General features: G+C 41.7%; 1 protein-coding gene across 2 annotated transcripts in view; it reads left to right on the plus strand.

Annotated features, from left to right (window-relative positions):
- znf536 (zinc finger protein 536) overlaps positions 1 to 12,093 on the plus strand; it is a 207,258-nt gene that overhangs the window by 87,532 nt on the left and 107,633 nt on the right. The gene's annotated exons all lie outside the window — the stretch shown is intronic.

Here is a 12,093-nt window from a genome sequence, read left to right on the forward strand (position 1 = left end):
CCCCCTTCACATCCCCCACCTTACCCAGTAACACCCACTGCGCTCCCTCTTCTCCCTGATAGGGATCTGTGGGCGTTGACGTCCGTCTCCGAGGAGTTTTAGAGGGCTATGGGAGCAGCTTGACAGATAACAGGACTACCAAAGGGAGTCAAAGACGAGTCATGTCCATGTCCATCAATGTGCTTGTCCACAAGTGAGGGAGGAGAATTAGACGTAGACCAAACATCGACATCAGCTCGGGGAGGGAGAGTCACTGTCAGGTGATTATCAGGAGAAAAAAGATTTAAAGAGCGTTCAGGGGGATTGGGCGCTGAGACATGAGATCATACACTCATCCGTACAGGGGTTTCTCTCCCGGTCCCATCCTCCTCCCAGGATATCAGCTTGTAATTGATATATGGGCTCAGCTGTCCCTCTCTCTCTGTGTGTGTGTGTGTGTGTGTGTGTGTGTGTGTGTGTGTGTGTGTGTGTGTGTGTGTGTGTGTGTGTGTGTGTGTGTGTGTGTGTGTGTGTGTGTGTTTGTTAAGGTCGACTTATCTAGATCTCACCCGCGATTCTTCCGATTGGCTTGTTCATGATGGACAGAGATGGATGAGCGCTAGAAAGGCACGAAAAAAAGAAGTTGCGTAATTTCACAATTCCACAAAATGTGTTATCAAAGTAACTTCTAGCATATTAGGGACAAGACGCCCCAGCCCCCCTTCATATCCTCGGCCCCCCTCGCCTCCCTCTCCTCCTTTGTGGCATTGCTCGCTCGCCTCGGCAGGCTTCCTGAATTAAACTGCCGGCTTCCTGTTCTTTTATATGCACGGCCACATCTGGGGCGCCCGCTCGCAGGGCCCCGCCGCTTAATAACAATCACCTTCCCTTTCACTCGGCCCTGATTGTTTCTAATTCGCCCTGACAGATAGTAGCTGACAAGCCGCCCGCGCCTCCCTCCCTCCGTGACCCGAGCTCACTCAGCACACTTATAAGGCCTGTCATTTTTAATATTTGATTTTCACTTCGTAAAAAGTTATGTGTTTTAGAGCTGCCACAGCCACCGTGGCCACCCCTCCTCCCCGATCGCATGGTGAAATTAGTATTTAACTGAAACCACGTCCAATGGCCCTCTTCGCCTCCTTCCCCTTCTTTAAACCCTCCGTCTCTTCATCCTCCTCTTTCATTAATTGTCTTCCCCTCTCTCTGCCTTCATCATTTCCACCATCTCCTTTCTTTCTGTCTCTTTCACTCAATCTCTCTTTTGGTTTATGAAGACAATGCAAGCGGGAGAATGTAGCCGAGGGATTGTACAGATTAATGTAAGCCAGTGTCTAACCCGGGTTGGGAGGGTTACTTTAAAAATGTAATCCGTTACAAATACAAAAAGTAATCAGTAACCTAATCTGAGTATCAATATATAAAGGTAATGTTACCTGATTACTTTCCATTACTCTTGGAATACCTCAATAGAAAATGCAATGCAAATGAATCAAGAGAAAATAGAATATCAATGAGATGTTTTTAATCAAGTGTATTATGCAAGACAACAGAACAATGTGACCTTAGAAAAGAAGAAACCAATATGTCCTCTGCGAAGAGATTTTATTTAAAGGAAAACATCCCTTTCATTATGCATAGTTTTTTATGTGATCGTACGTGATTACAGTTACCTTTTTTTTTAACCATGATAACTTAATCCTGTTACATGTAATCTGTTACTGCCCAAACCAGTGACTAACCCACAGTGAGCCTTTGCAGCCACACTCAGTCAGGCATAGACAGTACAAAGCCTACGAACAGAGCGGTGTGTATTGACATGTAACCGGCGTCCGCCTCCGTCCGTCAGACTTAAAGCATACTGGCTCAAAGCGTTATTTGCTTCCCATTGATTCCCATTAAAGGTATATGGAGCCATGTAAAATGCATATCAGGTAGGCTGATCATTAAATGAAAGGATGGATTCATCGACAGCTTGACGGATGACATTTTGCCGAGCGATCCATACAGCCCTTCGATAAAAACACAATTTGGAGCTTAAGACAAAGAAAGAAAAAAGAGAAAGGAAAGCATTAAAGATGGAGAAGGAGAGAGAGAAAAGGAGATGGATTCACAGCAGCACAAAAAAGATTTACCTTTGTGCATTAACACAACATTGACACAGTGGGAAAAAAACACCGTCGCCATTTTCTCATCATCACTGAAAGCTCAGCAAAGTGATTTCCAGAAATGCATCATCAAAAAAGATGTTTTATTTTTTTTTTTGTCTTTATTTGATGATCAGTATTGCATACTGTTTGGAAATGAAACCACCATTTAGTATCAATGCAGGACCTCTTACACCCTTTATGAAATGCAGAATGTGAGGTTGTTGAGGTCATCATGGCATAAAGGTGTGTTAATGTTCCCAACCCTAACAGTTACCCTACAAAACCTATTGTCCCTCTATTTAACCAATATTTAAAAAATAAAATAAATGTTTTGCCGAAGCAAACCCTTTGCACATACCAGTGGCATGTGTGACGCCCCACCAGCCACAAAGCTTTTCTAATATCCAGTTGACATACTGTATGAATTTAACTGTAACATTTGACTCTTTCGTATTTATTTTCCTTATTGTTCACCATAGTTTATTTGCCGTGGCCACAATATTTTTCTAACCTTCCTCAAACCATATGCACCTTTTGTAAAATGTGAAGATATCAAAATGCATACATTCGGTCAGTTTTAGGGAATTCAAAGTCAACGGTCAAATGTATTGATGGAGTTGGGCGGTTTATTCCCCATTGACCGCTGTCTAGGGAGGACATAACATGCCTACAAAGGAACATTGCTCATATTTAAGCACTAAACAAACATTGAATGCTGCTATTTCCTAATGACGACACCTCCTGGGTCACATAGATAGAACATTGTAAATGATATTAGGCATTATCATATCACTGTCCTTCAAGACAGAACTACCAAAAAAGATAATATATCATCAGATCACCAAAAGATCCACCGACTCTGCAAACACGTTTTTCCCTGTCATTGCACTCAGCCTTGTGCACCCAAACATTGTCTAACAAACATACCCCCCCCCAACCCACCCAGCCCGCTAAGACATACTTCCATTTTGGGACACAGAGGTGCCCGAGGCGCACCCACTGCCAATCTCCGTCTTTACCCGACGACAAAAACACAACTAATTGGAGTACCACTGCATGTTTTCACTAAAGGCACAATTTAATTACATCTGAGCTGGGAATGAGTATTTTGGGAATGTGTGTATGTTCATTCAAACAAATGGAGCGAATGAAAAGCAATATTTGTTTTGTTTTGATTAGCAAACGGGCAGGGTAATTTGTTAAGGAGAAAATGAGTGAGGGCAGAACATCTCAGTTTAACCCCCAGCTTTCCAGTGGTGGACTACTTTCACTCTGTTACACACACACACACACACACACACACACACACACACACACACACACACACACACACACACACACATCCCCAAACGTTTGTGCCCCTTCCATCCCAAACATTAATGAACTTTTGCTCCTGGCTCTGTGACTCTGACCTCTCTCTTCTACTCTCTTTTTCTTATTTTCTATCATTTCTCTGGCTTTTCCCTGACCGCGAGTCTCTGTCCTGTGGTCCTCCTGTTCATAAATCCTTAATTAATAACTCGGTGAATAATGTAAAGAGTATTGTTTTCTCCAAGGTTGTATTAATAAACATGAATGCATTTATTTGTCTTCACCAAAGCATGATTAATGCACATTAATGCCTGGATATTGCTCACTCTGCCCTGCATCACCAAGCACATATCACCCCTACCCTGTGTCTCCCAAATAAAGAAAAATCAACATTAAATATTTATGGCATAATATTAATGGTTTTGTAAAGAAAATAACAAGTTATTAATCCTCTGATTAACAACTGATTAACCTTTTTTATTAAACACGTGATCCGTGCATCATCGACTCAGGATATGTCGACTGACTGCGCTGCAGAATAATTATTTTGGTGTCTTTTCTAATTGCAAAAATCGCATGGCTGAACTATATGTGTGTGTATGTGTTTTTTTTATTTATTTTGCCTTGACACATGCATAGATACTCCATTCACACTTGTTCAAACAACATGAGATGTATGTAGACCGAGATCACGGCGAGGGATAAAGGAAAGGAAGAAAATAAAACACACAAACATAACTGGCACATTCTTTCACATCGAGCAGAACAAGAGCAGCGACTAAATTTTGCCGCAGATCTGTTTTAAAACAATGGGGTTTAATTCACATATCCGTTTATTCTGCAGTCACTGGCATGGGGTGGGAAAGTGGAGTGAAAACATGGCTGAAGGACAACACAAAATCTGCTTTTCTTTGTCTCTGCTCATCTCAAAGCTATTGTCTATGTATTTTTAGTTCTCATCAACTGGAAGACAGTTATGTTGTCTCTTTTTTATAACAAATACACTGACTTCAGATTGGAACAGACTGGATTAGACACAATTATAATCTAATTCAAATGCACCCTTCTTAATGAGTATGAGAAACAGTTAAGCAGTAAGTCAAAAAGTACACATTATGCAGATTTCTCATATGTTATTGTTTATGATTTATATTAGCTCCTATAGTATAATTGATGCCTTAATGTGTGAGGCAACATGTTTGAAAGATGAAATAGTTTGAGTTGAACAGCTTTTAATTGTATTTTGGCGGGTAATTGTATGTTGAATCTATTCTATTTTAAGAGCAGAGCATTAGTTATTTATGTTAAAACTTGATCTGCAAAGTCACTAGTCAATATAGCTTTAAGATACATCTAGTAAAGTAAAAGTATCATTTTATTGTATCTTTTGTCAAAATTCTGAGGTACAGAAGTTATTTTTTTGTTTATTGTTGGCGCTTCATCATCACATTATTTTAAACGTACTAAACACCCTTTTTTATTTATTTCTCTTGCCAGGCGTTCTTCACACATTGAGAAATAATAGATCTGAACGGCCCACTGTATATAAATAAGGTATTCCTGTTTGAATTGTCTTTGTGTAAAAGGAAGCTTGAAGTGTCAACATAGCTCCATTTCCTGCAACCCAAGCTTTTTTTCTCAGCGACACTGGGCTTCTCCTTGGCCTACTTTGCCAGTTGTTTAAATGTAATAAAGGCCTGAGCAATGTAAAAGATAGACCATATATTTTGTTTTATAGTTGCATGAAGTGCGGAACGTGCTTTGGAACCCTTGTGAGCTTTTTTACAATTTTTTGTAATGATGGATTGGCGCTCCTTGCTGCAGGGGGTTTTCTTTGTAACCCTACTCCTTTATCTTCTTCCACCTCTTTCTTATTCTGCCCCCCCCCCCCCTGCTGTTCTAAACATCAGCAGCTGACTTCACCTTGTCTACTTCCTCTTAACTGTTGAACCTTGCATTGGCCACTTTCTCACATCCCTACGTCTTTCTCAGATCTCAACCATCCTCAGTTATCCATTTTAAAGAACATACTGCCTCTCCATCTCTTTCTTTCTTTCTTTTCTCTTTTGCTAATGCCATCCCGGGAATCAGCACAAACCATTTACACAGGAAAAAACTAAATCTTTGAACTCGCCTTTTGAGCCATTTGTCCTAATTACAGATATCATTGTAGCTCTGTCAAAAAAAAAAAAATGCGTTTATTGTAATGTTGCTCCAACTGTGGTCCAGCCTTATTGGAACCCCCTTATAAGACCTGGATTCATCACACACTNCACACATAACCCCCCCCCCCCCTGTGTTCGCTTTCTTTTCACTCTGTCTGCTCTTGCTCTTTTCACATTTCCTCCTCTTCATTCTTCTTTTTTGTTGAAGATATCATTTTTTATGCTATCATCAAAATGAATTAGGCTGATCCCAAAATACGCAGATGGACATATGGTTTGGCCCAGTTTCTAAGAAGTACCGGGTTCTTCAGCTTGTGGTTATACTATGAAAAGGGTGTGTGTGTGTGTGTGTGTGTGTGTGTGTGTGTGTGTGTGTGTGTGTGTGTGTGTGTGTGTTCCTTCATTTGGATGTTCAGTGTCTCTTGGGACTTGGAAGGTATTTATAGTGCTTCTCACACAGAGGTGGACTTCACAGTAATTAAGAAAGCAGTAAAGGTGGTTAATTCAACTTTTCTGATCACTGTTTTAATCTCTTGTCCCGCTATTCTTGAAAGACGCACACGTGCACAGAGCATCAGGTACATGAGCCTTAAGCCTCTTAGGACTGCTTGTCTCCATGCAGTGCAGACACAATACTGTGTCAGGGAGAGGTTTAGGCATGGTGCGGGCCTTTCTTAATTACTGGGGGATTGCTCAGCAGATACGATTGTGCTTTCACTGCTGGGTCAGTGGCGGCCCATGAGATTAGCCATACACATTAGCTTCAGTCAGAAACAAAAATGGGAAACTTGTTCCAAGAGAAGTTAAAGCCGTCCAGTACCATGTAAGATTTCCTTGAAAGATGATTGCTACACATGTATCTACTGTCATACAAATTGTTACACCTTTCTCTCTTTATTTCTGTTATCAAAGGTGTGAATGTATAAAGGCCTGTTCTCCCCAGTTGCCTCAAATATCTACTAATAAAAGTGTCTTTTTATTGAATTAAAGAAACTCACTTCTTGAGTTGCGGTCTTTGATTTTCAAACAGGCCTTTGTAAGTAACATACATTGGACTAACGTGTCTTCCTTATTTAAAAGAATAGTAGAGATGCAAAACAAATTATTGTGTCTGGGTGTGTGTGAGAGATAGTGCTGTCTGTAACTTGAACTGACATTTAAAGAATACAATTCTGAACCATATATTTGATTCAGTATATAGGTGATAATAATGTGTGGAAAAACATAAGAAATGCACATGCTTCCATGCAGGGTGCTGGGGTTTATTGAATGGTTTGTTGAGTATACAAATGTGAAATGGTATCATATGCTAAAGCCTTCCCAATCACCAGAAATCAACCTAATTAACTAGCCTTGAAACCCTTCCATCGTTCGTGTTCCTTTGCAATGTTGTACCAGCAAAGCTTTACAATTACACAATTGTTACAAGCTAGCAGCCCTAACACATGGCCCTTTAAATTAAAAACCTCAATCAATCAATCAATCTCCCAAGAAACCCCACAATTAATGGTGAAGAAATGAAAAAAAACAAAACGTTGGGTAGAGCAACAGAGGAAGGATCCCTTACCTTCCAAATGCAAGAAAATATACTGATATTAAAGGTGGGGTAATCTGCTACTTCCTTCAGCCTTCCTCACAGAGCCCCTCCTCCAACACACACGAGCGCGTACATGACCAATGAGGGCACGAGATAAATTTGTGCACAGATGGAAGAATGACAGGCAGGTAGGCCATCCAGTTATTTTAGCAGGGCCGGCTCAGATGATTGGTCGTGCTTTTTACAGCGCCACGGCTTCCACAGATTACACTTTTTTTAAGATAAGATATTCATTGCTATCGGGATGTTAAGAGCATTCCATGGAATATAACAAAAAGTGTATCTCGAGCTGGTTTTTCAAACTTACCTACCCCACCTTTAATAAAAGGAAATGAAAATGGATCCAAACGGATATCAACAAGCATGATCATCTGGTGACTTTGACCCAATCAGATCTTTAGAGAATGTATGACAAGGAGCATTGAAGTTCTTCTGGCTTGTGGTGGAACAACACCATTAATTATCACCATTTGTATTCCTAGAACTTCATTGATTCCACCAAGTCATTACACTAACTAAGCTTAAGCTAACCAGTGATCTGGACCTTAACCTACCTGAATCTTCTTGAGTTATACATCTTCTTCAAAGTGGAGAGAAAGTGGTTGAGCACCCAATTTTCCCCTTTTTCCGGAGCTCAGAGGCCTGTCACTCGGCTCTGCACACATTAGATTTGTCGCGGAACAAATACAGAGGCACGTCGAGCGCAGTCAAAACACTCAAAGCCATCGCGAGTTTCGTTGGGAAGATGACTCTTTTGCCTCCTTGTCACCAGCGTGAGTTTGGACGTACCATCACAGGAGTTTCGGTGACAGCCCGGTGAAGGCTGCTTTGTTTGCCTAAGTCGTCTCCATTCCCTTTAATGAGCCATTATGGTTATGTTTTGTCACAGTTGTGTTCATTGGCTGGCTGAGTTTCTGAGACGGCAAGACAGAGGAGAAACGGGTAGGGGGTGGCGGTGATTGGGGGAGGCCCCTGTCTTCAAACGTCCTTGTAGAGTTTCAGGAATAAGAAGTTGTTTCAACAAGACATTCGGTGAAGAAGTAAGAAAATAAATGAAAAAGATTAACCAATATTTTGTAATTTTCACAAAAACTGGGAATGTAATCTCTTTGAAGAAGCTTCAATCTTGAGTATTAGACAAGGAACGTCCAACTGAGACCAATTCAATCACCAGTTGTCTTATAATTAGGGTTAGGGTTTGTACTTTCTTTCCAAAAAAAGTCACCACTGGTCCTTCAGGAAAGCAGAAAAAAGCTTCCTGGAAACCTCAACTTAACTTTTTCTGGTGTCTGTCTTTAATGTATCCCAAATCAAAAGCCTTGAACTGTCTTGAAGCCAAACTCTCCACTCTCCTCCATATCCTCCCCTTCGTTTATCTCGCCTGGAGGTGCGAGGAGCTTCCTGTAACATTGCGGGATGGAAAGGGATGGGATGTTGAAGAGGGGGAAGATGAGGGGAGTTGGGTGGCTAAGCAGACACTGTGACAACCCACCTGTCAGCAGGTACTCAGTATAATTGGTAAACGAAGGCCGCGGGATAGTAGCGGGGCTCCTTCTCTTCTCTCTGTCTTCTGCTCTGTTCTCTGTTTGACGAGTATTTGAAGTCGTCGGAAGCTCGTTCCTTCCTTGTTTGGTTCAGAGAAAGACAGAGGCCAACCAGGAGAGAGGAAAAAAAGAAAAGAAGTGTGAGAACATGTGTTTAATCTGAATCGCTTCCCTGGTAAATTCGCTGACGGTGATTAAGGAGTGGACAGCTATCGCCTGTACGTGTCATTGTGGATCCTGAATGGATAAATGTATGTTTCATCCTTATTCAACATTTCCTCCTCTCTCTCAATGCCAATTCCAGCCATCAGGCTCTGTTTGCCCTCTAATGAAACATATTCATCTTCATCACACACTCTCACGGCTCTCAAACTTACTTTACTGCACAGTCAATTAAACCCTAAGGGGCGACTCTGTGCGAAAAAGGATATATAATGCTTTGACATTTCAACGCGTCCACATTAGGCACACCCATAGAACATTCTCCTTTGAGCTGGATGGGAACGAGTCATAGTGGAGCCTAGAGGTAGAGGAGCCAGTCAGAGGGATTGGGTCTCTTATAAGCTAGTTAGCTCTTTGGATTCAGTTACTTATGCTGATGTAATAGGGCAATTGTAAGCTGATACTGAAGTCTCTCCGTGACCCCTACACTGGCTCTTGTTCTCATATTAGGCTACCTAATATATACTTATGCGTATATAGTGTAACGGAAGACTAGCTAAAATGGACTGAACTCAATTGAGGATTGTATTAATGCCACTTAGGCTTCCTAAAATATCCTTCTAGGGACTTTTATCTAAATCTGGGATTGTCTGCTTGAGTTGGCCCCTCCTAGACATTCGTATAGTCATTGGAACAACTGGGGTCAGCAGTGTAACGATGCAGAGCAAGTCCCTTAACAAGCCTACGCTGCGGGGCTCAGTGTGTTTGTGTGTGTGGATGTCTCCCAAAGGCTTGTAGTTGATCCTGCATCTTGATGGCGTGAAACAGCTTTACAGGGCCGCCTTCTCCTACAGGCTGAACATCACTACTCATAACCCCGCTGATATGGGGGCACTAACTTGGATTTGTGAGTGCACACTTCACATGCATGTCTGAAAGGCACAACTCTGTAGCCAGTTAAGTGTAATAAGTGTTCACTACAATCAGTTTTATCATCGCATGATATCACACTAAACGATTTATTATTTTTTAAGTAGGCGATGAAAGATTTTGGTGGATTTTCTTTCAAGCTACAGAACAAGATTGGAAGTTGTTTGACAAAAAAAAAGGGAAAACAAGAAAATCGTTATTCTTTTGACTACATTCTCCTCTATATCAGCAGAGGTGTTAGAGGTCAAACATCAATGAGACAATCCAACGTCAATAACCAACTTTGAAAAGCGATGGGGTTTACATCCCAGTACCACTACTAATTACATTCATGTGGTTGAACCCACGATTGACATCCAATATCAACCCTGTTTTGTCCATTTTTTGACAAAGATAAATGGACACTTTCATGTACATTTATGGATCTTGGCTGTACTTATGTGTAGGACTTCAACACTGGAAAGAGACTTGGCAAAAAACAATCAATCCAAAGCAGTTTTTGTAAAATATGTGAAGTCTAGCAAGATGATAAAACAGTCTTAAGAAGTCCGTGCCATGCTAACTAGTTAAATCTTTAAAAGGGGATTTTAGAGAAGTTTAAAGAAATCTTCCATACCAGAATAATATGCTTGGTTCTTTGCTTCACTAATGTTGTATTCCTTCAATTATGTCCAGCCGTCACGTCCAGCCGATCAAGCTTTTTAATTCATAGCAAGCCATCTCAGATTTCCTATTGAAAAAGGGATAATGCAGTTTATCGTACAGGATACTAATCTGGACTGTTTTATGGCGGATTGTACGTGATTCCTATTTGTTGATTATGTTTGTTTGCATCAGTAGATCTGTGTGTGTGTGTAAGATGGGTAAACTCTATTTAAAATGCCCAGCCACCGATATGTAGAACAACAGCGCTCGGCTTCTATTGTCTCGTGCTGCTCTATGGGGGTTAGCTGGCACTGCATGTGAACAGATGTGTTTCAAATCATTGTTGTTATTTACCAGTGATAGGCTACAGCTCAAGAAAATGTCCCCCCGTTCCGATTTATTCATTCGGACAGTGGATTTATGCAGAGATGCTGAAAACCTGGATATTTTCTGCATGGATAGACGGGCAGATTCATTATTCATGAAGCTAATGCATTGTTTCTGTTGCTTTATATCTCTTTTTTGTTCTCTCATCCTGCTTTTTTTTCTCCTTCCCCCCCTTCTTCTTGCCGAATTCTCCCAGGCAAAGGTTGGCAGTTAGATGTCTGTGTTAAAATGAGAAGTTTGAAAGCGCTATCTCTGTATATATATACACGTGTGTGTGTGTGTAAACTGATTTAAATCGCTCTTTGAGCCCTACAGAATGGCGCTTTAAATGTTAAATGGGGGTTGAAGCCTGCCTGAACTAATTTGTAGGGCTTTGCACCATGTTGACATTTAAATGTGATAAGAATAGCAAACTGTACCGCCGACCTATTTTGAAGATGCTTTCGGAATACATTCGCATCAACTGTGGCCTATAATTAATAAAAAAAGACAGGCCTCCCTCGCTCCAGATTTGATTATAATACAACCTTATAAACACACCAGGGATAGATGAGAGGAGACGAAAGAAGAAGAATAACTAGGGGAGGGAAAAAAACTGAAAAGAATAACAGGAATAAAAAACAAGAGAAATGATGGGGGCAGGAATTAAGAGGGAGGTGGATTGCGAACACCTGGTCTTTGAGGCAGATTGCGTTGGCTGGCTGCTGTGCTATCACATTACTCTGATCCTGCCTCTCTTGTTTGTCAGAAGATGAGAGAGGAGAGCGGATCGTGGTGGCGGCGGTGGTTGGGAGGGGCGAGGCGTGCGGGCGTGTGCCCAAATATCAGCATGCAAATAACACCACATTGTTTAACTTATCAGATGCAGGGGGAGAAAATATGGAGGAAGGAATGGTGGAGCTGCGTGTGGGCGTTAGGAGGAGGCCAGGGGGGGGGGGGGTTTCTGCCCTCGCCAAGGCGGTGAGGCAGAAAGAAGATTTTTTGCCAGCTGATGGGAGACGGGTGTGCAGATTATAACCCCACCTTCCCGCGCGCATGTCCCACACCCAACACCCTGGGGCTGATTCTTTGAAACTCTCTTGTTTGTCAGAGAGAGAGAGGGAGAGCGGGAGGTGGTGGCGGCGGTGGTTTGGGGAGGGGGGCGGGGTCGGGGTGTGCAAAATCAGCATGCAAATAACACCACATTGTTAACTTAATCAGATGCAGGGGGAGAAAATATGGAG

The sequence above is a fragment of the Notothenia coriiceps genome, unplaced genomic scaffold (assembly GCF_000735185.1).
Source record: "Notothenia coriiceps isolate Sejong01 unplaced genomic scaffold, NC01 NC01_scaffold00017409, whole genome shotgun sequence".
NCBI lineage: Eukaryota > Metazoa > Chordata > Actinopteri > Perciformes > Nototheniidae > Notothenia > Notothenia coriiceps.